Source organism: Manis pentadactyla, chromosome 8 (assembly GCF_030020395.1).
Source record: "Manis pentadactyla isolate mManPen7 chromosome 8, mManPen7.hap1, whole genome shotgun sequence".
In the NCBI taxonomy this organism is placed as follows: Eukaryota; Metazoa; Chordata; class Mammalia; order Pholidota; family Manidae; genus Manis; species Manis pentadactyla.
The window spans coordinates 14468019-14493840 of NC_080026.1; the positions used below are offsets into that span (position 1 = coordinate 14468019).

At 38.0% G+C, this 25822-nt stretch overlaps 1 protein-coding gene and 1 long non-coding RNA gene across 3 annotated transcripts in view; one reads left to right on the forward strand and one right to left on the reverse strand.

The window, feature by feature from the left end:
• CCDC148 (coiled-coil domain containing 148) overlaps window positions 1-25822 on the forward strand; it is a 231698-nt gene that overhangs the window by 131605 nt on the left and 74271 nt on the right. The window lies entirely within an intron of this gene.
• The window catches only part of LOC118911678 (uncharacterized), a 97007-nt gene continuing 74349 nt past the window's right edge, over window positions 3165-25822 (reverse strand). Inside the window, exons 4-5 of the long non-coding RNA XR_005024534.2 lie at window positions 17814-17890; window positions 3165-3445 (exon numbers count right to left, since the gene is read on the reverse strand). This is a non-coding gene — a long non-coding RNA (uncharacterized LOC118911678). The remainder of the gene's footprint in view (window positions 3446-17813; window positions 17891-25822) is intronic.

Below are 25822 nucleotides of genomic sequence, written 5' to 3' on the forward strand. Positions count from 1 at the left end.
TAGAAATACTTTGAGGACCCTTTACAGTGGGCAGAACTCCCATGGGGGAGGGTGTAAGCAGGAGGAGGCAGTCAAATTTGTATACAAATGTTAATGTGACTTCATTTGCATCACAGGTTGCAGAAGTCTGGGGATATTGGAAATATAGTGTTATTTACTACTGATAATCATCAAATTCTTCTTTCCTTTGTTCTCCATATATCGCGCCTGTCACTGTGATACATACTTTTTACCATCTTCACCTCCTTTTAGTTTGATATCTTCTATATCAAGTCTGTATGACTCCCACCAAAATAATTCTTCCTGATCTTTATAAAATGCTCATTTAGGAGTCTGCCTATCTAGAATCATAGTATGTGGTGTAGAAAGCAAATCTGTCCTGGACCCATTGTTCAGAGCCAGCTATTTGCTTCTGACATTTTCCAGCCTCTTCCAAAGTCATGATCTCCAATCAGAAGAAAAATTAACCACCTTTTGTCTCCAAGGCTTTAATTTCTGAGACAAGTTTTTAAGGTCCAAGAGATTCTGGAGTTCATTGTTCCATTGTATTCCAGTGTGAGGGAGCAGAAACGTGGAGGTCAGTGTGCTTGATTCTAGGCAAGCTCTCCTGGAACCTTGACTCCAGGAAGACTGATTCCACATACCTGACTTGCATTCAGCCATGCGGTCGTCTGCAGCACGCATCACGCAGCTCTTCGAGCACAGCTCTCCCTCTCCTTGCTGGGGCCGGGCTTCTGCAGCTTCATCAGGAGGCGCTGAGTCCCCTCCGCCTGGGGGGACTTGCATGCCTGCCGGATAGTTATGGCATTACAAAGTTTCCTCTTTTTCTTACCTATGTCAAAGATAAGAATTGCCAAAGAATTTGCAGTAGTTGTGCTCTTTTTCTTTTTGACTTTCGTTCAAGGATACTTTATTCCCTCCATCCAGGAACTATATACTTCACCCTCTGTAAACCAGAGGAGTAAAGAGAAGTTACCAAAGCCTCCTCCTCCATCACGGAGACCAACTTGCCTTTAGGGTGCGTGTATTTATCTCTACCTCAAGCACATGCTCCTCTGCTTATCCTGAGATTATTCCAGTACCAGCCTTAAGTCTGAAGTCGAGGGACAGCTCTTTGTGCTTCCCCGGAAATTCCCCCTGCAAGTCTTCTTATGAAAGCTCCTCGGAATGCTGTATTTGAGCTTGTCGGGTAATTTTCTCGTCTTCTCAGAGCTCCCTTATAATTGATGCTGACATGAACCCGCTGACCTCAGCCTAGTCTCTTAAAGTTGATTAGGAAGAGGGGAAATGGAAAAGAAGAATCAAATTTAAAAAAAAAGGATGAATGTATATAACTTGATTTACTATAAGGAGGCAAAGAGGGTCTAAGATGCCTGAAATTTCCAACATGAAATGTTTAGAGGAATAGAGATAAGAGAAGAGCAATTTATTTTTGTGACAGAATCACTAAGTTTGGTTTTAAGGAATGTTCTTTGAATGATAGTTATACCTCTAAATAAAAAGTCATCAGTTTAATCTGATTTCAGTATGATAAAATAGATACAGTGCAAGCTACTCATATACTGGTGAATTATTATCTGAGAGACTTAGAAGAGTATACACATAAAACCCTCAAAGTAGCTTATTAGCTCTAAAAATCTGCATCATTAATTCTGTTAGTTGGTGAAAATGAAAGTAATGATGATTTTGCTGGAACAGAGGATAGATCAGTTTCAGGAAGGCAATATGTTGTAAAGGTTTACAATGCTTGATTATTGTAAATACTAAGCAACTATTTGTATAATTTTCTCTTATACATTTTTATCTGAAACCACATCGAACCAAATTGCTTATTTTTCCCAGGAGTTTTTGTTCCAGCATCCATCTATGGATCCTAACAAACTGTGAATGAAATTCAGGAGCCATCCTCCAGTGGAGTACACTCTGTGGCTTCTGCCTGCCAGTACGTCAGCTTTTACCTTTTGTAATGAAATGAAAACAGTAGCGATACTTTCTGTAATAGGAAAAGAACTCAGGAAGAGCGCTCAGAGACATTATCAGCACATACATGTAATGTATACGTGCCAGAAAAATCAGTGCCAAAGAGAGTTGAGTTGTACTTGTATTAGCATCAGGAGAATTGAGAAATCTATCCTTATGAACAGACTAGCTTTTCCCTGCTTGCTAACAAAAGGTGCTTTTGTATGGACAACCAGAAAAGTGGTTGTCAAAAGTGATAAGAGTAACACAAAACTTTTCAAGGTCCAAAGTTTATCTGTGAGTTTTTCTCTATACTGCCATTTCTTGGATTTAAGCTTTATCTGAGCCACTTGAGTGTAGCTATAGTGGCCAGAGTTATCAAGATAAAGAACTCTTCCTCACATAAAATTAAGTAACCCTTTTCTTTCCTATTTGCTTGTGTCCCAAATGACACAAGGATCACTGTGACTCATGTCATCTCTCCACACCTGGTGTGAGCCCTTGTACAGAGTAACACGTGCCTTCTGTAGGAGACCATGCCTAGGCAAGCCACCTCAGTTGCTTTTCATATTACTCCCATGAGGCTCTGTCACAAAATGTACATGTAAAATGAAACAATGCAAATTCGAAAATTACTTTAGTGAAGAAAATGTTAAATATTAATGTTTAGCAAGATGACATTAACATTTTGTTTTCCATAAATCTAGAATATTATTTTCACATATCTCCTTAGGATTCTAACTGAAGAGACATATATTAAAAATCCAACAGTTTAGTCGTGTAACTTTGTAATCTTGTAGCTCATGCTTGAAAACATTTCTAAAAATAGTACTTACCAATAAGAAAAAAGTGTGGTCTTGTGTCCTTTACAGAGAGTATCAGCATAGATTCTGCTTTGTTCTGTTATTTACTTTTCTTTTGAAGTATTTTCCAAAGGCGAGTTAGCCTGGATATACCCTAAAGCAGAACCCAAGACAAGAGGTTGTGGCAGGTGTTTTATGCTGGAAAGTGACCACCTCAAGGAAGAAAAGTAGGGATTTGAGTCAAACAAGGAAGGAGGGAAAGCCATCCCAGGATGTGTAATTTTGCTATCACCACTATGGGCAGCACGGTGTTCAGTCTGTGTTCATCCCCAGTGGGTATTCTGTATTAACCATGGGGAAAATGCCTTAGAACTGTTCTTCCAAGAGATGTATTCACCAACTTCCATCCCCCGTTGGTCAAGTGTTCCTCATTAGAGTGTAAATTTTCTTGCATTTCTAGGTTTATAGATGCATCAGGATGAGAAGGTTTTTGCAACTATTCCACGTGTAGAGTGGGGACGAGAAGCTGTAGGGAAGAAAGTGAGAGATACATGAAATAAGTGACTTAAACTTGAGTTGCTTTCAGGTCCTACCTGTGAACAGCTGGTTGCCACAGCAACAGCTGCAGTTCAATGCTGGCCAAGAGGGTGTAGGGTGGGACACAGAAATGTCTGATACATCAGCTAGTAAAGAAGAGGGAAGAAAAATGACTTAGAAGAGGTCAGGCAAATTGAGACCACAATATAATACTGTTATATTTCTGCTAGAATGGTTTCAACCACTCCTCCACATCAAAAAAAAACCCACCACAACAACAAAGAACAAAAAACCTAACTTCCAAAAACCTGACATCAAGTCCTGGTGAAGATGTGAAGCAACTAGAACTCTCATGTATTGTTGGTGGAAATGCACAATGGTACAGCCATTTTGGAAAAACAGCTTGTCAATTTCTTATAAAGTCAAACAGACACTATATGGCTCACTAATCCTACTGGGTATTTTTCCAAGAGTAATGAAAACTTAAGTTTATACAAAAACCTGCAGCAAATGTTTATAGCAGCTTAATTGTAATCACTAGAAAGTGTAAACAACCTAAATGTTCTGTGACTAGTGAGTGGGCAACGGAATACTCAGCAATACAAAGAAATCAACTTTTGATACGTGCATATGTGGATGAATGTCAAGTGCATTATGATAAATGAAGAAGCCAAACCTAAAAGAATGCATGGTATATAATTACTTTTATATAAATTCTGGAAAAGGCAAAACTTAGGGCCAGAAGACAGGGCTGAAACCACTGCATAATGAGTAATGAGTAAAGGTCCAACAGCCTGGGAGAAAACAGTTATAATCATGTTTCAGTTAAAGCTGAAGTTGTTTTATTTGTATGAAAGCAAAGTTAAATTCTTTCAGACATCAGTGAAGATCTCTATTTTCCTATTGTTAATACTTTGTTATAAACTGGGGAAAATGACACAGTCACTTATGCCCTATTTAGTTGTAATACTATTATGAGTCCATTAGTAGGCAATGGGATGATAATAGATATAAAATTCTTAATAAGTCCTTGTCCTAAAAAAAGCACCATGGTCTGATAGGAGAGGTAACATTAAAATAATTTCAATTTAGTGCAATTAATTCTATAATAAGTATATGTCCTAGATATGGTGGTGACAAAATAATTGTCTTATTGTGCCTGGCTTTACAGAGGGAGAGATACTTGAGCTGAGTCTAGAAAGGTGAATAACAATTTGCTATTAAAACAAGAGGTGGGTTGTGGTAGCAGGGTGTTCCAGAAGCAGGAAAGACTGTTCTGAGCTATGGGGGTAAACTAGCATGGCATGTTTGAGGAAGTGCATGTAGTTTACTAGGGGTGCAGTGTGGTGTGATTGCAGGGAGCATGAAGAAAGGAATATTTTTTGACAGCTAATGGGGCATTTGATACGTCACGCTAAGAGTTGGAATTTTATCTAGTGAATGAGAGGTTGAAAACTGAGAGCCTAAATATTAAAGTAGGGCTCTATGTGTTTGTTTTTAAAGATGTGGGTCTATTTTCAATATTAAAATTTTGGAAAATGTGCATACAAATCCAGATTTCTAGCTTCACTTGAAAAATTGCAACATCTGGTGATGCAAGGCCTGTGTTTATATGTGGCAACAACTGGTTGGAGTCAAAAGCAACTGCCTCCCTTAGGTACTTTTAGGAGCATGTGCCTATCCATCCAGTACAGTCCCAACTGCTACCTGTTGTCTCAACACTCAGTCCCCTTTACTTACTTTTGATACTGCCTGGCCCCAGCGGATTTTTGAACATGTGCCTTTGCAGGAGGAAGTGGGAAGCCATTGAAAGCTTGAGGTAGTGAAGTAACATGATCAAACTTCTCATTATGAAAGGATTAGTCAGGCATGATGTGGAAGATGGAGTGACATGGAATAAATGTGAAAGTGGGAGCCCAATTAAATAATTCTCACAGTCTAGGGAAGAGATGATGAAAGTTTAACTGAACTAAGCTTTGGGGCTGGAGTTGAGATAAAGGAGTTTAGACGTGTTATGAAGGATTTAGTGCCAGGATGTGAAGAGTATTGGAGAGAAAGGAGTCAGAGTGGCTCTTGGCTTGGGCAACTGGGTGCTTTAGGGAATACAATATCCTGAGGGAAGGACAGTGGTTCTGGTTTTGAATGTGTTGCTTTTAGAGGTTTGTGGGTTACGCAACAGGCATATATCCAACAGGCAGTTGGCTATGGATTTGGGCCCTGTGAACACATTCATGGTACTAGAGGTCCAATAGGTTGAGTGAAAAGGAATGAACCAAAAAGGACACCCTTGGAACACCAGAGAGTGTTCACAGGAGATTGGTCCAGCGACTGATGAAGACACGCGGTCTGTGTTATTAATTCTGGCATGTTACTAACTCTTTAAAATATGCTTTTATTCGGCTGTAAGTTAGAGAAGTTTTCTTATTAATTTCAGAGAATGAATCTTAAATTCAATGCCAATGACAATGTTATTCAAGGATTAGAGCCTCTCCTTATGTGATCCATGGAATATGCATAACATAGAGGAATCACGTACAAGAAACCTGGAATGCCATAACTCATCTGAATCCTATGAAAAGACAAAGTACTTTTAAATGTATAAAAAATCTCCAAGACATTTTCACATTGTGATGTATAGAATTACCAGTCTGTTACATTAGCTCTGTTGTGACAGACAGGATCTTTTGTCTAGCTGGGAGTAATTATCTGTAAGCAGGAAACTTGCAGTAGAACGTAGACTTGAAAGACTAAATTCTAAATTCTAAATCTCCTAACACAAGTGGCAATTAGATTCACACCATCATGCTTTATATGTTATATTTAATATATTTTTATGGATTAGGACAGAGTTGTCTCCTAGACTGAGTATATAGAATTTTATGTAAGGGGTCATAGCTATTCCTATTTGAGAAACATATGCAGAATAAGTAATTAAAAGACTGGGGAAGATAGGAGAAACTGTAACTGAGCTTCAGTGGGGTTGTCATTTAGAAGTAAAACTGGTTGAATATTGAACAGAAAACAAATGAATGCAAAATAATGCACATTATTCTAGGGTTTATTCTACTCAGAACATTCATTTCAGAGGTTTACTAAGATTTCATAGAAAAGAATAAGATTTTCCATTTCCTTGAACATATTGTAACATCAGTATAGCATCCTGCTCTGTTTTAGAATCTATTTCAATAAAGTTCAAGGCGATGGAATTTATAATCTTGTGAATCTCTGAGAACTGGTGTGTTTAACTCACAGTAGCATTTTGGGGGATAGCCTTGGTGAGACTCCTGTGCATGGACATAATAGCTCCTTAATTTTGCATTTTACCTTTTGTCTTTCCCGCCTTTTTTCCTATTGCTTTCCTTTTTTTTTCTAAGAAGATATGCCTTCTTTTTTCCAATATGTTCAGACTGTTCTTTCTGCCAGGAAGGCATTCAGGCAATACGCATATATCAACACACACTATATCTACTTTGAAATATTTATTGCTAAATAACATCCCAAGTGAAGGGTGTTCTGCTGATGATAATGGAAGTCACTTTCTTTTATGATTTTTCCCAGTTAATCTTTCTGTGATCTCCACTTGACTTCTCTTCTTGGCCCCCATATAGGTAAGGTATAATGAGTTTGTGTGAAGAGATTAAAAGTACTGTCAAGTTCTTTAAGTTATCTGTTGTTGATTATGTGCTATATCTAGAAAGAGCTGAGCTGATGGAAAGAAAGTATTTTCATAGAAGGCTCCCTGTTTGGGTCCTATGAGTTAGGAAATCCACAAATTGTAATCATTTTTACTATACTCTGTAATCGTTTTCCTTAATTTTTGTTCTCAGCAGTGGTCTCCGTTTCATAGCTCCAAAATTGTCTTATTCTTAAAAAAAAAGTGTCCCAGTAGTTACTGATCTATGAACATTTTTCTTTTTTTTTTTTTTTTTTAAATAATTATTTTTTATTGAAGGGTAGTTGACGCACAGTATTACATTACATTAGTTTCAAGTGTACAACACAGTGGTAGAACATTTATATACATAATTCTAGGTTCCAGCTATCACCCTACCAAGCTGTTACAATATCTTGACTATATTCCTTATGCTATACATTACATCCCAGTTACTTATTTATTTTACCATTGGAAGTCTGTCTTTTTTTTTTTTTTTTTTTGTGAGGGCATCTCTCATATTTATTGATCAAATGGTTGTTAACGACAATAAAATTCTGTATAGGGGAGTCAGTGCTCAATGCACAATCATTAATCCACCCCAAGCCTAATTTTCGTCAGTCTCCAATCTTCTGAGGCATAACAAACAAGTTCTTACATGGAGAACAAATTCTTACATAATGAATAAGTTACATAGTGAACAGTACAAGGGCAGTCATCACAGAAACTTTCGGTTTTGCTCATGCATTATGAACTATAAACAGTCAGTTCAAATATGAATACTCATTTGGTTTTTATACTTGATTTATATGTGGATACCACATTTCTCTCTTTATTATTATTATTTTTAATAAAATGCTGAAGTGGTAGGTAGATACAAGATAAAGGTAGAAAACATAGTTTAGTGTTGTAAGAGAGCAAATGTAGATGATCAGCTGTGTGCCTGTAGACTATGTGTTAATCCAAGCTAGACCAGGGCAATAAAACATCCACGTATGCAGAAGATTTCTCTCAGAAGAGGGGGGGTGAGGTTCTAAGCCTCACCTCTGTTGATCCCCAATTTCTCACCTGATGGCCCCCCTGTGACTGTGCCTGTCTTAGGTTGTTCCTCCCTTGAGGAATCTTACCCATCTCTGGCTAACCAGTCATCTTCCGGGGCCATACAGGGAAATGTGAAGTTGGTAAGTGAGAGGGAAGCCTTATTGTTTGAAAAGGTTAGCTTTTTACTTCTTTGCATATTTATGCCCTGTGGCTTCTATGCCCAGCATTTGTCTTGAGGTATCTTTACCACTTGGAGGAGTTATGATACTCGGTAAATTTGATATGAGGCACGAATTCTATTTAAGGGTTGTAATTAGGAAGGAAGAAGAAAAGCTATAGAAGTAGCAGGCGGAAGAAAACATGGGAAGATTGATTATTTCTTTGACATATCTTCCTGTAGAGTAACTTCAGCATATATAGGTTTTAAGCTACTACTTAAATTGTGCACACACATTAACATAATAGGAGTATAGTTACATAACCAAAGCATATCTGTAATTACCAGCCATCTCCAGTGAAACCAAGAAAACCATTAAGGCACCTTAGGCATTTGTGAAAACTTATCTATGATATGGTGGATATTGTCCAACTGAACTTGAACAGTCTGAGAGAAATCAGACAAATTAAAACAACCCATTCCTGGGGAATGTTCACATTCCTTATGTTCTTTTAACAGTAAATAGTCTGTAGTTGTAAGAGTTTGGAGCGCTACAATTTGCACTTCTCCAAATTCTTGGTTGAGTTCCAACAGTATAGATCCAGTCAAATTTGTTGTTTTACTGTATGCACAGGCCAGCTTAGATATCTCCTTCCTTATTCCCATGGCAAGTCCAGGAACTGGTGGGATGAGTGCATCTACAGCTGTAGCAGTGCGTGGATCTTTGTTGGGGTTTTTTGATGATCATCTTCTGGCATGAGTCTTCCCGAGAGTGCAGATGTTGGAAGTTCTTTTTCATATCGTATCTTAGTTCATTTTCGGGGTAGCCCAATTAGGCTTTGATCCTCTGTATAAACACAAACAGACCCTTTGCCTACACTTTTATATGCCCTTTATACCCTTGTGTAGAACTTGTTGGAGGTTACCACACAGGAACTGCCCTTTTTTTTTTTTTTTTTTTGCTTTGTTTTTGGTATCACTAATCTACACTTACATGACGAATATTATGTTTACTAGGCTCTCCCCTATACCAGGTCTCCCCTATAAACCCCTTTACAGTCACTGTCCATCAGCATAGCAAAATGTTGTAGAATCACTACTTGCCTTCACTGTGTTGTACAGCCCTCCCTTTTCTCCTACCCCCCCATGCATGTTAATCTTAATACCCCCCCTACTTCTCCCCCCCTTATCCCTCCCTACCCACCCATCCTCCCCAGTCCCTTTCCCTTTGGTACCTGTTAGTCCATTCTTGAGTTCTGTGATTCTGCTGCTGTTTTGTTCCTTCAGTTTTTCCTTTGTTCTTATATTCCACAGATAAGTGAAATCATTTGGTATTTCTCTTTCTCCGCTTGGCTTGTTTCACTGAGCATAATACCCTCCAGCTCCATCCATGTCTGCAAATGATTGGATTTGCCCTTTTCTTATGGCTGAGTAGTATTCCATTGTGTATATGTACCACATCTTCTTTATCCATTCATCTATTGATGGACATTTAGGTTGCTTCCAATTCTTGGCTATTGTAAATAGTGCTGCAATAAACATAGGGGCGCATCTGTCTTTCTCAAACTTGATTGCTGCGTTCTTAGGGTAAATTCCTAGGAGTGCAATTCCTGGGTCAAATGGTAAGTCTGTTTTGAGCATTTTGATATACCTCCATACTGCTTTCCACAATGGTTAAACTAACTTACATTCCCACCAGCAGTGTAGGAGGGTTCCCCTTTCTCCACAGCCTCGCCAACATTTGTTGTTGTTTGTCTTTTGGATGGCAGCCATCCTTACTGGTGTGAGGTGATACATCATTGTAGTTTTAATTTGCATTTCTCTGATAATTAGCGATGTGGAGCATCTTTTCATGTGTCTGTTGGCCATCTGTATTTCTTTTTTGGAGAACTGTCTGTTCATTTCCTCTGCCCATTTTTTAATTGGGTTATTTGTTTTTTGTTTGTTGAGGCGTGTGAGCTCCTTATATATTCTGGACGTCAAGCCTTTATCGGATGTGTCATTTTCAAATATATTCTCCCATACTGTAGGGATCCTTCTTGTTCTATTGATGGTGTCTTTTGCTGTACAGAAGCTTTTCAGCTTAATATAGTCCCACTTACTCATTTTTGCTGTTGTTTTCCTTGCCCGGGGAGATATGTTCAAGAAGAGGTCACTCATGTTTATGTCTAAGAGGTTTTCGCCTATGTTTTCTTCCAAGAGTTTAATGGTTTCATGGCTTACATTCAGGTCTTTGATCCATTTTGAGTTTACTTTTGTATATGGGGTTAGACAATGGTCCAGTTTCATTCTCCTACATGTAGCTGTCCAGTTTTGCCAGCACCACCTGTTGAAGAGACTGTCATTTCGCCATTGTATGTCCATGGCTCCTTTATCAAATATTAATTGGCCATATATGTCTGGGCTAATGTCTGGATTCTCTAGTCTGTTCCATTGGTCTGTGGCTCTGCTCTTGTGCCAGTACCAAATTGTCTTGATTACTATGGCTTTATAGTAGAGCTTGAAGTTGGGGAGTGAGATCCCCCCTACTTTATTCTTCTTTCTCAGGATTGCTTTGGCTATTCGGGGTCTTTGGTGTTTCCATATGAATTTTTGAATTATTTGTTCCAGTTCATTGAAGAATGTTGCTGGTAGTTTCATAGGGATTGCATCAAATCTGTATATTGCTTTGGGCAGGATGGCCATTTTAATGATATTAATTCTTCCTAGCCACGAGCATGGGATGAGTTTCCATCTGTTAGTGTCCCCTTTAATTTCTCTTAAGAGTGACTTGTAGTTTTCAGAGTATAAGTCTTTCACTTCTTTGGTTAGGTTTTTTCCTAGGTATTTTATTTTTTTGGATGCAATTGTGAATGGAGTTGTTTTCCTGATTTCTCTTTCTGTTGGTTCATTGTTAGTATATAGGAAAGCCACAGATTTCTGTGTGTTGATTTTGTATCCTGCAACTTTGCTGTATTCCGATATCAGTTCTAGTAGTTTTGGGGTGGAGTCCTTAGGGTTTTTTATGTACAGTATCATGTCATCTGCAAATAGTGACAGTTTAACTTCTTCTTTACCAATCTGGATTCCTTGTATTTCTTTATTTTGTCTGATTGCCGTGGCTAGGACCTCCAGTACTATGTTAAATAACAGTGGAGAGAGTGGGCATCCCTGTCTAGTTCCCGATCTCAGCGGAAATGCTTTCAGCTTCTCGCTGTTCAATATAATGTTGGCTGTGGGTTTATCATAGATGGCCTTTATTATGTTGAGGTACTTGCCCTCTATTCCCATTTTGCTGAGAGTTTTTAACATGAATGGATGTTGAACTTTGTCAAATGCTTTTTCAGCATCTATGGAGATGATCATGTGGTTTTTGTCTTTCTTTTTGTTGATGTGGTGGATGATGTTGATGGACTTTCGAATGTTGTACCATCCTTGCATCCCTGGGATGAATCCCACTTGGTCATGGTGTATGATCCTTTTGATGTATTTTTGAATTCGGTTTGCTAATATTTTGTTGAGTATTTTTGCATCTACGTTCATCAGGGATATTGGTCTGTAGTTTTCTTTTTTGGTGGGGTCTTTGCCTGGTTTTGGTATTAGGGTGATGTTAGCTTCATAGAATGAGTTTGGGAGTATCCCCTCCTCCTCTATTTTTTGGAAAACTTTAAGGAGAATGGGTATTATGTCTTCCCTGTATGTCTGATAAAATTCCGAGGTAAATCCATCTGGCCCGGGGGTTTTGTTCTTTGGTAGTTTTTGGATTACCGCTTCAATTTCGTTGCTGGTAATTGGTCTGTTTAGATTTTCTGTTTCTTCCTGGGTCAATCTTAGAAGGTTATATTTTTCTAGGAAGTTGTCCATTTCTCCAAGGTTTCCCAGCTTGTTAGCATATAGGTTTTCATAGTATTCTCCAATAATTCTTTGCATTTTCGTGGGGTCCGTCGTGATTTTTCCTTTCTCGTTTCTGATACTGTTGATTTGTGTTGACTCTCTTTTCTTCTTAATAAGTCTGGCTAGAGGCTTATCTATTTTGTTTATTTTCTCGAAGAACCAGCTCTTGGTTTCATTGATTTTTGCTATTGTTTTATTCTTCTCAATTTTATTTATTTCTTCTCTGATCTTTATTATGTCCCTCCTTCTGCTGACCTTAGGCCTCATCTGTTCTTCTTTTTCCAATTTCAATAATTGTGACATTAGACCATTCATTTGGGATTGCTCTTCCTTTTTTAAATATGCTTGGATTGCTATATACTTTCCTCTGAAGACTGCTTTTGCTGTGTCCCACAGAAGTTGGGGCTCAGTGTTGTTGTTGTCCTTTGTTTCCATATATTGCTGGATCTCCATTTTGATTTGGTCATTGATCCATTGATTATTTAGGAGTGTGTCATTAAGCCTCCATGTGTTTTTGAGCCTCTTTGCTTTCTTTGTACAGTTTATTTCTAGTTTTATGCCTTTGTGGTCTGAAAAGTTGGTTGGTAGGATTTCAATCTTTTGGAATTTTCTGAGGCTCTTTTTGTGGCCTAGTATGTGGTCTATTCTGGAGAATGTTCCATGTGCACTTGAGAAGAATGTATATCCCGCTGCTTTTGGATGTAGAGTTCTATAGATGTCTATTAGGTCCATCTGCCCTACTGTGTTGTTCAGTGCTTCCGTGTCCTTACTTATTTTCTGCCCAGTGGATCTATCCTTTGGGGTGAGTGGTGTGTTGAAGTCTCCTAGAATGAATGCATTGCAGTCTATATCCCCCTTTAGTTCTGTTAGTATTTGTTTCACATATGCTGGTGCTCCTGTGTTGGGTGCATATATATTCAGAATGGTTATATCCTCTTGTTGGACTGAGCCCTTTATCATTATGTAGTGTCCTTCTTTATCTCTTGTTACTTTCTTTGTTTTGAAGTCTATTTTGTCTGATATTAGTACTGCAACCCCTGCTTTCTTCTCACTGTTGTTTGCTTGAAATATGTTTTTCCATCCCTTGACTTTTAGTCTGTACATGTCTTTGGGTTTGAGGTGAGTTTCTTGTAAGCAGCATATAGATGGATCTTGCTTTTTTATCCATTCTGTTACTCTGTGTCTTTTGATTGGTGCATTCAACCCATTAACATTTAGGGTGACTATTGAAAGATATGTACTTATTGCCATTGCAGGCTTTAAATTCGTGGTTACCAAAGGTTCAAGGTTAGCCTCTTTAGTATCTTACTGCCTAACTTAGCTCGCTTATTGAGCTGTTATATACACTGTCTGGAGATTCTTTTCTTCTCTCCCTTCTTGTTCCTCCTCCTCGATTCTTCATATGTTGGGTGTTTTGTGCTGTGCTCTTTCTAGGAGTGCTCCCATCTAGAGCAGTCCCTGTAAGATGTTCTGTAGAGGTGGTTTGTGGGAAGCAAATTCCCTCAGCTTTTGTTTGTCTGGGAATTGTTTAATCCCACCGTCATATTTGAATGATAGTCGTGCTGGATACAGTATCCTTGGTTCAAGGCCCTTCTGTTTCATTGTATTAAAGATATCATGCCATTCTCTTCTGGCCTGTAGGGTTTCTGTTGAGAAATCTGACGTTAGCCTGATGGGTTTCCCTTTATAGGTGACCTTTTTCTCTCTAGCTGCCTTTAACACTCTTTCCTTGTCCTTGATCTTTGCCATTTTAATTATTATGTGTCTTGGTGTTGCCCTTCTTGGATCCTTTCTGTTGGGGGTTCTGTGTATTTCCGTGGTCTGTTCGATTACTTCCTCCCCCAGTGTGGGGAAGTTTTCAGCAATTATTTCTTCTAAGATACTTTCCATCTCTTTTCCTCTCTCTTCTTCTTCTGGTACCCGTATAATACGGATATTGTTCCTTTTGGATTGGTCACACAGTTCTCTTAATATTGTTTCATTCCTGGAGATCCTTTTGTCTCTCTCTATGTCAGCTTCCATGCGTTCCTGTTCTCTGATTTCAATTCCATCAATGGCCTCTTGCATTCTATCCATTCTGCTTATAAACCCTTCCAGAGTTTGTTTCATTTCTGCGATCTCCTTTCTGGCATCTGTGATCTCCTTCTGGACTTCATCCCATTTCTCTTGTGTATTTCTCTGCATCTCTGTCAGCATGTTTATGATTCTTATTTTGAATTCTTTTTCAGGGAGACTGGTTAGGTCTGTCTCCTTCTCTGGTGTTGTCTCTGTGATCTTTGTCTGCCTATAGCTTTGCCTTTTCATGGTGATAGGAATAGTCTGCAGAACTGGGACGAGTGACGGCTGGAAGGACTTCCTTTCTTGTTGGTTTGTGGCCCTCCTCTCCTGGGAGAACAGCGACCTCTAGTGGCTTGTGCTGCGCAGCTGCACGCAGACAGGGTTTCTGCTTCCTGCCCGGCTGCTATGGAGTTAATCTCCGCTGTTGCTGTGGGCGTGGCCTGGCTCGGGCAGCTACTCCAAAATGGTGGAGTCGCGTTGGAGCAGGAGCTGCTGGGAGGCTATTTATCTCTGTAAGGGGCCTGCCTGCTCCCTGCAGCCCAGGGGTTAGGGTGCCCAGAGATCCCCGGATTCCCTACCTCTGGATTAAGTGACCCGCCCTGCCCCTTTAAGACTTCCAAAAAGCACCCGCCAAAACAAAACAACGCCCACCAAAAAAAAAAGAAAAAAAAATTTTTTTAATTAAAAAAAAAAAGTTTTTAATTAAAAAAATGGTGGTCGTTCGTTTTTCTTTATTCTCCGGTGCCAGCCTCAGGCCTCTGCTCACTGGTCGGTCTTTCTGCCCTGTTTCACTAGTATTGGGGTCCCTATCCCTTTAAGACTTCCAAAAAGCGCTCGCCAAAACAAAACAGCAAAAAAGAAAAAAAAAATGGTCACGCACTTTTCTTATGTCCTCCGACACCCGGCCTCCAGTGCCCGCTCACTGTTCTTGCTGCCCTGTTTTCCCAGTATCGAGCGCCCTGCACTCTGGCCCGGATGGCTGGGGCTGGGTGTTCGGCAGCCCTGGGCTCCGTCTCCCTCCCGCTCTGCCTGCTCTTCTCCCGCCGGGAGCTGGGGGGAGGGGCGCTCGGCTCCCGCGGGGCCGGGGCTTGTATCTTACTCCCTTCGCGAGGCGCTGGGTTCTCTCAGGTGCGGATGTGGTCTGGATATTGTCGTGTGTCCTCTGGTCTTTATTCTAGGAAGGGTTGTCTTTGTTATATTTTCATAGATATATGTTGTTTTGGGAGGAGATTTCCGCTGCTCTACTCACGCCGCCATCTTCCGCCCCTCTTTATGAACATTTTTCTTAAAGTTCTGTTCATTAAAATAGTAATTCTAAGGGCAATATGAGAGCTTTGAGTTGTGTGGTTATGCTAGTATAAGCTTGTGAAGTTAAGAATAGTTTACTAATGCTTATTTACATATACAATATATATCTTCCACTTTTGCCCTCTAGACATCATACCACCCTAAATACAGGAAAGGATTCTAGATAACTCCTCTTTGTAATCTATTACACTTGTATTAATTAAGCAAATGCCTTGTTAGGCAAATCGGCTACGTATTTTACTTGTATTTTATTTTTAACCATAGCCCAAGATAAAAGGCTCAGAATTGCCGAATCAAAAATAGAGTCATTTCTGGGCTTGATAGCTTTATGGAAAATCTCTGTTACTGAAATTAAACTTAGGGCTCAGCAGAACATTCTCTCAACTTTCTTACAGGATGTTTGTAAGATAACAGATATCTTTAATAAGGAGTTTTATAAAGCACTTTCTATGAGTTTAGCATTGTAGTGGACTTTATGGATTACAAAAATTGCATAAACCTTGACCTTGGAATACAAGAAAAATATAATCCAGTTGGGAAGTGGGATATGCATAAGAAATGGTTAATATGCAAAAAATTTTTCTTCTTTTCTTCTTAAAATTGTGATATAATTGACATATAATATTGTATTCACTTTAGGTGTGCAGCATAATGATTTGAAATATATATATATATTGTGCAAAATGATTATCACACTAAGTTTAGCTGATCCATCACCATATATAATTACTATTTTTTTCTTATGAGAACTTTTAAGATTTACTATCTTTACAACTTTCAAATATACAATACAGTAATGTTAACTATAGTTACCATGCTGTACAATACATCCCCAGGACCTATGTGTCTTATAGTTGGAAGTTTGTGCCTTTTGACTCCCTTCACCCATTTAGCCCACTCCCCACCCCTCCATGTCTGTTCTTTTTATCTATGAATTCATTTTTTGTTTTTTGTTTTAGATTCTACATATAAGTGAGATCAAACAGTATTTGTCTTTCACTGTCTGACATTTCACTTAGTATGATGTCCTCAGGCATATCCATGTTTTCACAAATGGCAGAATTTCCTTTTCTTTTTTATAACCAAATAATATTCCATTGTTTATATATGTGACACGTTTTCTTCATCCATTCATTCATTCATGGACACTTATGTTATTTCCATGTCTTGACTATTATAAATGATACAGCAGTGAAGAAGGGGGGGTGCAGCATATTTTTGAATTAGTAATTTCACTTCCTTTGGTAAATACCCAGAATTACTAGATCACATGATAGTTCTAATTTACTCTTTTATACTGTTTTCCATAGTGGTAACACCAACTTACATTCCCACCAATAGTGCACAGGGTTCCCTTTTCTCCATATCTCACTGACACTGGTAATTTATTTTCTTTTTGATGACAGCCATTCTAACAGGTGTAAAACAGTATTTCATTGGGTTTTGAGTTGCATTTCCCTGATGATTAGTGATGTTGAACATCTTTTCAGAAACCTGTTGACCATTTGTATTTCTTGTTTGGAAAAGTGTCTATTCATATTCTTTGCCCATTTTAAAATCGAATTGTTTGATTTTTTTGGTGTTGGTTGTATAAATTCTTTATGTACCTTGGATATTAACACCTTATTGGGTATACGCTTTGCAAATATTTTCTGCCATTTGGTTGGTTGCCTTATCACTTTATTGATGGTTTCCTTTGCTATGCAGAAGCTTTTTAGTTTGATGTAGCCTCACTTGCTTATTTTTGCTTTTGTTGACTTTACTTTTGTGTCGAATCTAAAAAAATAATCACCAAGGCCAATGTCAAGAAGCTTACCCACTATTTTTTGTCCTAGGAGTTTTATGGTTTCGTAAACAAAACCTTTTTATCTAAAATAATAAAGTGCTCATTATGTTTATTATATAGTTAATGAACATTTACTGTGCACCAGGCACTGAGGCAGTTTCTGTGGAGATACAAAGGAGAATAAGTCAGTACCCTCTATCCACTGGGGGAGACAGATACACACATACAGAGAGAAGCCTAACCTTCCTCAAGACTTCCATTCATAGAGTGTATATCCTAAAGGAGAGTCTCAGTGTATTCTGAACGATCTGTTCTCTTACATTCTAAATCCTTCTTTCTTATGAATAGTTCATACCTAAGATCAGATCCTACCAGCTGTGTGAAACCTTAATAATTTTAGCCTATTTGTTGATAAAAGGCCAGAAGGGGAGAGGGGAAAAGGGGACAGGTAGAAGGAAGTATTGCACATATAAGGAATTGGTCAGCCTAAAGTTTCCTTTGAAATTATGGAATCCCAGAAGTGAGATGCTGTATGGTAGTCATCTGAACCCAAGGTTTAGAGACTAAACAAGTATATGATTGCTAATCTGAGTTTTAGACGCTTATTATTTACCCAAGAAATACTCATTGAACACCTACTTTGGGTGAAGCACGATTCCAGGTGTGGGGTTAGAACAGTGAATAAGGCCAAGTCCCTGCTATCATGGAGCTTAAGTCTAGTGAGAAACAGACAAGAAAAAAATTAATCAATTGATTAATAATATATATATTTTTTCCTGTTATATTGAGAAACAGTTGACATACAACATTGTACAAGTTTGAGGTGTACAGCATGATGGTTTGATTTACATATATTGTGAAATGATTACCATGATAGATTTAGTTAACATACTCTCATATAGATAAAATGAAAAGAAAAGAAAAAAAATGTTCTTCTTGTGATGACAACTTTTAGAATAATAATATAATTTTATAGAGTGATAAGTGAAATGAAAATAAAACAAGATAGATTAAAGAGTGATTAAAGGGTGGCACTTATTTTAGACACTGTTCATGGATACAGGTGAGAGATGGCATAGACAAATGTTGATTGAAACTATTAGGAATGACCTTGAAGGACAGAGGGAGAGCTTTTAGGGGGAGGCATAGACCAGAGAAAAGCATGGGCATGTAGGGGTTAAAAGCGGAGGAAGAGGCAGAGGAGGAAGAGGAAGGGCTGCCTTTTTTACTCTGGGGAGTAACAGGAAATAAGATCATATGTGTGGGTGGATGTTTACTGCCCTCGTCTAGCTCGGATTAACACATAGTCTACAGGCACATACCTGATCATCTACATTTGCTCTCTTACAACACTAAACTCTGTTTTCTACCTTTATCTCGTATCTACCTACCACTTCAGCATTTTATTAAAAATAATAATAATAGAGAAATGTGGTATCCACTTATAAATCAAGTTTAAAAATCAAATGAATAGTCATATTTGAAATGACTGTGTATAGTTCATAATGCATGAACAAAACCGAAAGCTTCTGTGATGACAGCCCTTGCACTGCTCACCAGGTAACTTATTCACTATGTAAGAATTTGTTCGTTATGCATCAGAAGATTGGAGACTGACGAAAATTAGGCTTGGGGTGGATTAATGATTGTGCATTGAGTATTGACCCCCCTATACAGAAATTTATTGTGGTTAACAACTATTTGATCAATAAATATGAGAGATGCCCTCACAAAAAAAATATATATATATATATTTAAACACACTTCCAATTGTAAAATAAATAAGTAACCGGGATGTATAGCATAAGGAATATAGTCAAAATATTGTAACAACTTGGTATGGTGATACCTGGTACCTAGAATTATCATGTATATAAATGTTGAATCACTGTGTTGTACACCTGAAACTAATGTAATGCAATACTGTTGTCAACTACCCTTCAATAAAAAAAAAAAAAAAAAAAAAAAGATCATATGTGTGGGGTCAAGCCCAAATATGACTTAAAAGTTTGAATCCTCCTTTTGAATATGGTGGTGTCCAAATAAATAAATATAAAGTGGTCATAAAGCCACTTAAAATGGTGGCCAATGTAAAGCTACTAGTATTAGAATCTTGAGCAGGGGGGCAAAAATATTTAAAAATTTATCCAATAGACAAATATATATATAGGGTGGGTTAAATCAAAGTGACACTGCAATCAGAAAAGTCAGCTGGAAAGCAATTGCAACAGCCCAAAAATATAATTACCATTTATGTAGCACTTATGCTATCTTAACTCATTTATTCATCCATTCAAACATATTTATTTATTACGTGTCAGGTGATGTCTAAGGAACTGGAGATACGATGCAATGGTGAGTCAACCAGATATGGTCCCTGTCCTCATGGAGGTCACAGCCTCATGGAGAAAAAGACATTGGTCATATAATAACAAGACTAAATGTCTAATTTCAAACTGTGATAAGGACCTTGAAGGAAATGTAAACAATGTTATGGGAGCATGCAACTGGGGGCAAGGTGGGGGCTTTGCCTTGTGTAGGAGCACGGCTTCCATGAAAGACATTGGAGCTGAAATTGGAACTGAATAAATACTGATTGATGAGGAAGAGGTGTCGGGAAGGCACAGAGGAAGGGAAAAGTATTCAAAGCAAAGGAAATAGCTTGTACAATATCCACATAGCTGGAGGAAATGTGCTCTGTTCATGGACCTGTAAGACGGCCAGTCCTCCTGCAGCACAAAGGGCGAGTCTGATTGGTGTAGGTTTATGAATTAGGGCTGCAGACACAGGCAGGGCCAAACCTTAGAGGCCTTGTAGTCCTTGCGGGGGAGTTCAGACTTTACCCCAGAAGCAGTGGAAACCACTGAAAGTATAGGCAGTGAGATGGAGATGTGGGCAGAGAATGAAATGAGTGGGTGCAGGATGCATGCTTGTAGCATTAGAATTGGGCTGTGAAGACAGAGAAAAGTGAATGGATCCAAGAGAAGCTGGAAGTACCATCCACAGGACTTGGTAATGGATGATACGTGGCATCTCAGGGATAGGCAGTATCAGGACAAGTCCTGAGTTTCTGGCTTGTGTAAATTGAAGGAGTGCGCGCAGCAGCCCTGTCAGGTGTAGGCATATTATCCCATCTAACATTAATCTGAAGTTCCAGGTGGTTAAATAATGTACCCCAGCGAGTACTGTTCATAAGTGACAGAGGTAGGACTCAGCCTGTGGTTTATGATTTCAAAACCTGGGTTCTCTCATCTATACTGTACTTCTGGGTTGATGGCAGAAGAAATGACTGTGGCTTAATAATACCAACACAATAGCTTTGGCCTTTATATTACAGGGCCATAGAATCTTAGCACTGGAAGGAATTATAGAAAAGTTCCTGCTGTGTTTTTCAAGCTACTTTGTGCCCTACAGGGAGAAATGTTTTACATTACAAAAGAACACACACACACACACACACACACACACACACACACACACAGAATGGAAACAAATTCTTTTAAACAGCATTACTATAATCAGATGACATGCACTTTGGTGTTTTCTATACTATTCTTGCCCATAACAAACACAAGTTCCATCAACGAAATTGATTTCTTTATCCACTAATGAGCTGTGATCCTCTGAAAAAGCTGATCCATTCCTCTTTATTTTTCAGAGTATCTGAGGCACAGAAATAGAAAGTGACTTCCGTAGATTTCATAGTCAGCAGGCAAATTATTTCCTGACTGTAGCCCCACTTTCTGACTTTATTATACAATTTGGCTTTGTCAGCTTCATAAATAAAATCGACTGATAGGTTTGTAAATTTTGTCCCTTAGGAACAAATATCTACTGATAGTTTTCTGCTTTTTGACATTTAGTTTGTTTCTCCCTCTACAAGTCTTGTTTTACACTAAGGTTAAGACCCTCTAGGGCCCAGTTAAATGAAGCTTTCCAAATTTTATTTGAAAAGAAAAGAACATGGAACAGTCAAGATAATAGTACATGATCTTTGATATTCTGAGAAAGAATAAAAAGCCACAGAAAATCGAAAGCAGTTTTCAAAGAGAGGTGATAAAAAATGCACTTAGAAACTCACCCAAGAAACCAAAAGACAATTTTGAAATCAAGAGAAAAATACAAATCTTTATGTTAAGCAAAAAATGCCAAGGAGGGAATAGAAAGCTCTAATAACATGTGAAATCACAAGTATTGTACCTAACGAATGAAGCTTAAACATAAATGGAACACATAAGATAAAAAGAAAGCTTAGGTAATATTGAAAACTGGTGGGACATTTGGAAAGAATGTAATGGAACTAGCAGACTGGTGAAGATTTAATAAAATGAGATTTTGAAGTTGACTCAGCTGAACTGAATTTAGAAGCTTATAGGAACATTAGGGAGAAGACAAAGACCTTTGCTTGCCACTGTTTTGCACATGTCCTTTAACGTTGCTAGAAATAGGAGTTAGTTGTCAAAAATCCTGGCAAGGTTTTCTAGATATTATCCCTGTCAGCCAAGCAGAGGTGGAGCTTAGGGAGCCCAGAAGCTGCTCGGACTGACTGGGGAAAGCAAGGATGGAGACGCCCACAATGGGACAGTCAGAAATTGGTAGCATGTCTGATGCGGGATCTTTTCTTTCTAAAGATTCATCCAGTGGGGAGAAGACAAACTATTGTCAATCTAACTTTCAAGCTTCATTTCACAGCCTTAGCTATGCATGTACCAACAAGTATTCTTGAAGCCTCATTAAATGCCAGGTGCCATGCTAGGCTCTGGAGAGAGCCTGTGAATAAGGCCAATCTGGTCCCTGTCCTCAAGAATTTTGTAGCTAAGTGGGAGGTACAGATAACTCCAAATGGTTTGAATCATGCTGTAACAGAAGAGAAGGACAAGGTGCTAAGGAAGTAGAGAAGAGGTATCTGACCTGGACATGGTGAGTTAGGGGAGGCCTCCTGAAGCAGATGATATCTAAGCTTAGACATGAATAGAGTAAGTAGAGGTTGACCAGATGAGTGTGAAGAAGATGGTTTGCTTCAAGGATTACATCACATCTTATGCTTAATGCCTTTATAAAGCATAGGCCTGGCACACAATAGTCCTCATAAATGGCAGTTTTTAATATTTTATTATTTCTGATTATAGGCACTGGTATGATGGCCCTTTTCCTATGTAAAACAACACACATGACACAATGCTTCCATAAGTATGACTGATAAAATTCAATATTGATGTTTAATTGTCTCATTTCACAGGCCTGTAAAATACTGATGTTCCTCATTGCGATCCATTTTTGCTTGCAGATGAAAACTGTATAGCATGTCATATATTGTGATTTCCCTATAAGGAAAATATAAAATAGAATCATAATAGAACTTAAACTATAGAAGTCACCTGATCTAGCCTTCCCCTCTAACATGAGAGGAAACTGGGTTAGCCATTCACTCAAAGTAGCAATGCTGTTGGCTAATGACAGAGACAAGACAAAAAGGTACCTGTTCTGACCAAAAGATCCATAGTCCTTTCCTTCATACTGCGTTGCCACAGTTTTTTTCAAAGGTCTCAACTTTGATCTAAAATTGTGTTAATATTATTACCTTGATGTTAATTGCCATTATTACCTTTCAGGTTTTCATGGGTTTCATTTTTTTCTTTTTCTAGTACTTCATTCACTCTGGGAATATGGGTGTTCATTAATTTCACTTGAACCATTTTACTTCTACATTAAGAACAAGGAAGACCTGTAACACTACTAGCCATTTTCATTTTAAACCCTTAATTTATTATTTGCAATAGATGAATGTATTTTAAACTTTATTTGTTCTCTGTCAGATTAAGGTTTCATGCAAAGACTGTACCTTTGGCAGGAATATTAAACAAAGTATTAATTGAAGACCTGGAAAAATGTCCTGTGGTTAGTAATCTAAATAACACTTTGCTTAAAACAGGCTCCTGACTGCTATTGTGGTATGTTTTTCTTGGTTATATTGTTACACAGTGATGTTCACATGCTCTGTTTAAAGCTATATAATTAGCAAAACCATTAAAATAAGCCACCACAATATTCTCCTGGTTTATTCTTTCTTTTGCTGACTCAGAAGTCTTCTAGACTTTAGCCTATTGTGCTAATATTAATTCCTTTGCCCACCTGCCACCTTACTTATTCTTGGGCATCTCAAAAATACTATAATCAGTTGTCATTCTCTCCACATGGGAGCCATCCAAATCCCTTGGCTGCCTCTGGAGATCCACTGGAAAAAAGATTTTTTCAATGGCACCTGCTCCCACTGGATTTTTCACCATATCCACTGTGCATTCTGGAAGCCCGTTTACCTTACTTCCTGGATACTGATTGCTGCAGAGTCTGTTTCTCATTGTCAAGATCTCACAGCTCTAGCTACTTGGGATATGATGCCAGCTTCAATAGCTTTTACTCTTTACCTTTTTGGGGGTATGGTTATAATTATAGATGACATAGTGAGTTACTGTACTGATTTCAAGCAAGCTCCTAAAGGTCCCTGACAATTCCCATGATTCAATGGTAAGTGGAAGCAAGTTAGTCTCCACAGGCTGATGCTGATTTGCTCGAGTTCCCCCCCACCCCCAGCATCATATGTGTTTATCTCTTGACATCTAAAACCCATTGGCTTTGTTTACTGATCTTTCGTTTGTTTCACAAAATTCTATGGTGTGTGTCCCATTTAAAAAAAATTTATAATCTTGTCTTTTCTGGAGAACAGGAGAAACATTTCGACTTGCAAATATCAAGGAAGGGTAAATTGGGTTATTTGGTGGATAAACTAGGTTACTCCAGTTTTACTGCTATGGTTGTCTTGCTATACTTGTCTTTGGAAACAGAAATGTTCTCCAGTTAGAGATATTTGCTTATGCTTTGGCTTCTTTAAATCATATGACATATCATAAGTCAAGGTCATTCAATGATAATTCCTATAAGTTAGTCTTAAATCAAAAGGTGAGAAGAGTAGTTCCAAAGTCCAAACTTGTTTCTATTAATTTATAAAAATAGTATTAGTACTCACAAAGGCTAAATATATGCTATTTTTCTTTTTATTGCTTCAATGCATTTCAAAACTTCCTTCCTGTTGCCTGAGAACCTCGAGACCACAGCATTTATTATACAGATCTCCTTGGACATAAATTTTATTTTATGGTTTATTGTTTTTACAAAAATTTTACTGTGGAAGAATTTAAACATATACAAAAGTCTATCACTCAACTTCAACAATTACCATCTCCTTAGTCAAATTTGTTCCATCTGTACACTTACATACTCTTTCATTCCCATTGGATAATAGTGAGCGAATCCCCAAACACCGTATCATTTCATCTGTCAGTATTTTAGTATATATCTCTAAAAATAAAAAGATCCTTTTTAAAATGCATAACCATACCATAATCATACCTAACAACCTTAACCATAATTCCTTAATAGCGTCAACTAATTGATACTAAATATCTCAAATTGTTTCATAATTCTTGTTACATTTGGTAACATCTGAACCCAAATATGATCCACATTTACATTTGGTTGCTATGTTTCTTAAATCCCTTTTAGTTATCCTTCCTTCTTTTTTCTTACAACTTGTTAAAGTCCTTTAATGTTTTTCAAATTTTAATTCTGCTGATTGCATGCCAATATTGTTGCTTACTGTGGTCTCCATTGGCTGATTTCCTGCAATCTGATAGATAGGGCTAGAGATTTTATCGTATCCATTTTTATTTTTTGTCAAGAGTAGTTCAGGGGAATGTTGTATAGTTCCATAATGAGACCAAAATATCTGCTTGTTGCTCTGTGATGTTAAGATTGTTCAATGTGTTCAATTGTTGCCGGCCTGATCCATCCACTGTAAAGTTTCCCATCAGCTGTTGGACATGAACTTTTTAGTAGCCACTGAAGATCATGAGCGAGGACCCATTATTTCCTTAGGTGTTGCCAAATGGTATATTCTAATACTGTCATTTCTTCTTCACTTACTAAATTTTATTTTAAAATGCTTATTTTGGTAAATTAAATAGAAAATAATTATTGAGCACCTATAATGTGCTAGCACTGTGCTGGACAGTATAAAGAGAAAACCCTGCTCTAAATGGAAATAGAAACATTATGTTCAAAACAGGGAGCAGTTATGGTGTGGTAAGTGTAATAAGAAAAGAGAGATATGCAATGTTTCATGGAAGACATGGGACATGTGCTGGGCCAGGAACCCTTTCATGAAATAGGGAGAAAAAGAGAGGTATTCTAGGTGGGGGACTAGCCTGGACCCTGACATGAAGTTAAGAACAAGAATGGTCATATCAGGAAAGCCACAGAAAAAAATTTACCTAGAAATTACACATTAGCTGGGCTAGAGTGGGCACTGGGTGGGGCTGAGAAAGCTAAATCATTAAAGGTTCTACTTGGAGAAATTGACATCACCCCAATAACTTTCTGGTATTGTTCTAAATACATTTGGCAGATATGAGGTTTTAAATTGGGAATGCTAGATTCTTAATTAGGGAATTACAGAAAAATGACCTAGGGAAATTCAATAGTTTAGAAGTAGATTTGCAAAAAATTGGTAAGTTAAAAGCTCATCTGAGCTTAATAAATATAATATTGCCCAAATTAGATGTAAAATATAAAAAATTAGTCATGTTGATAAG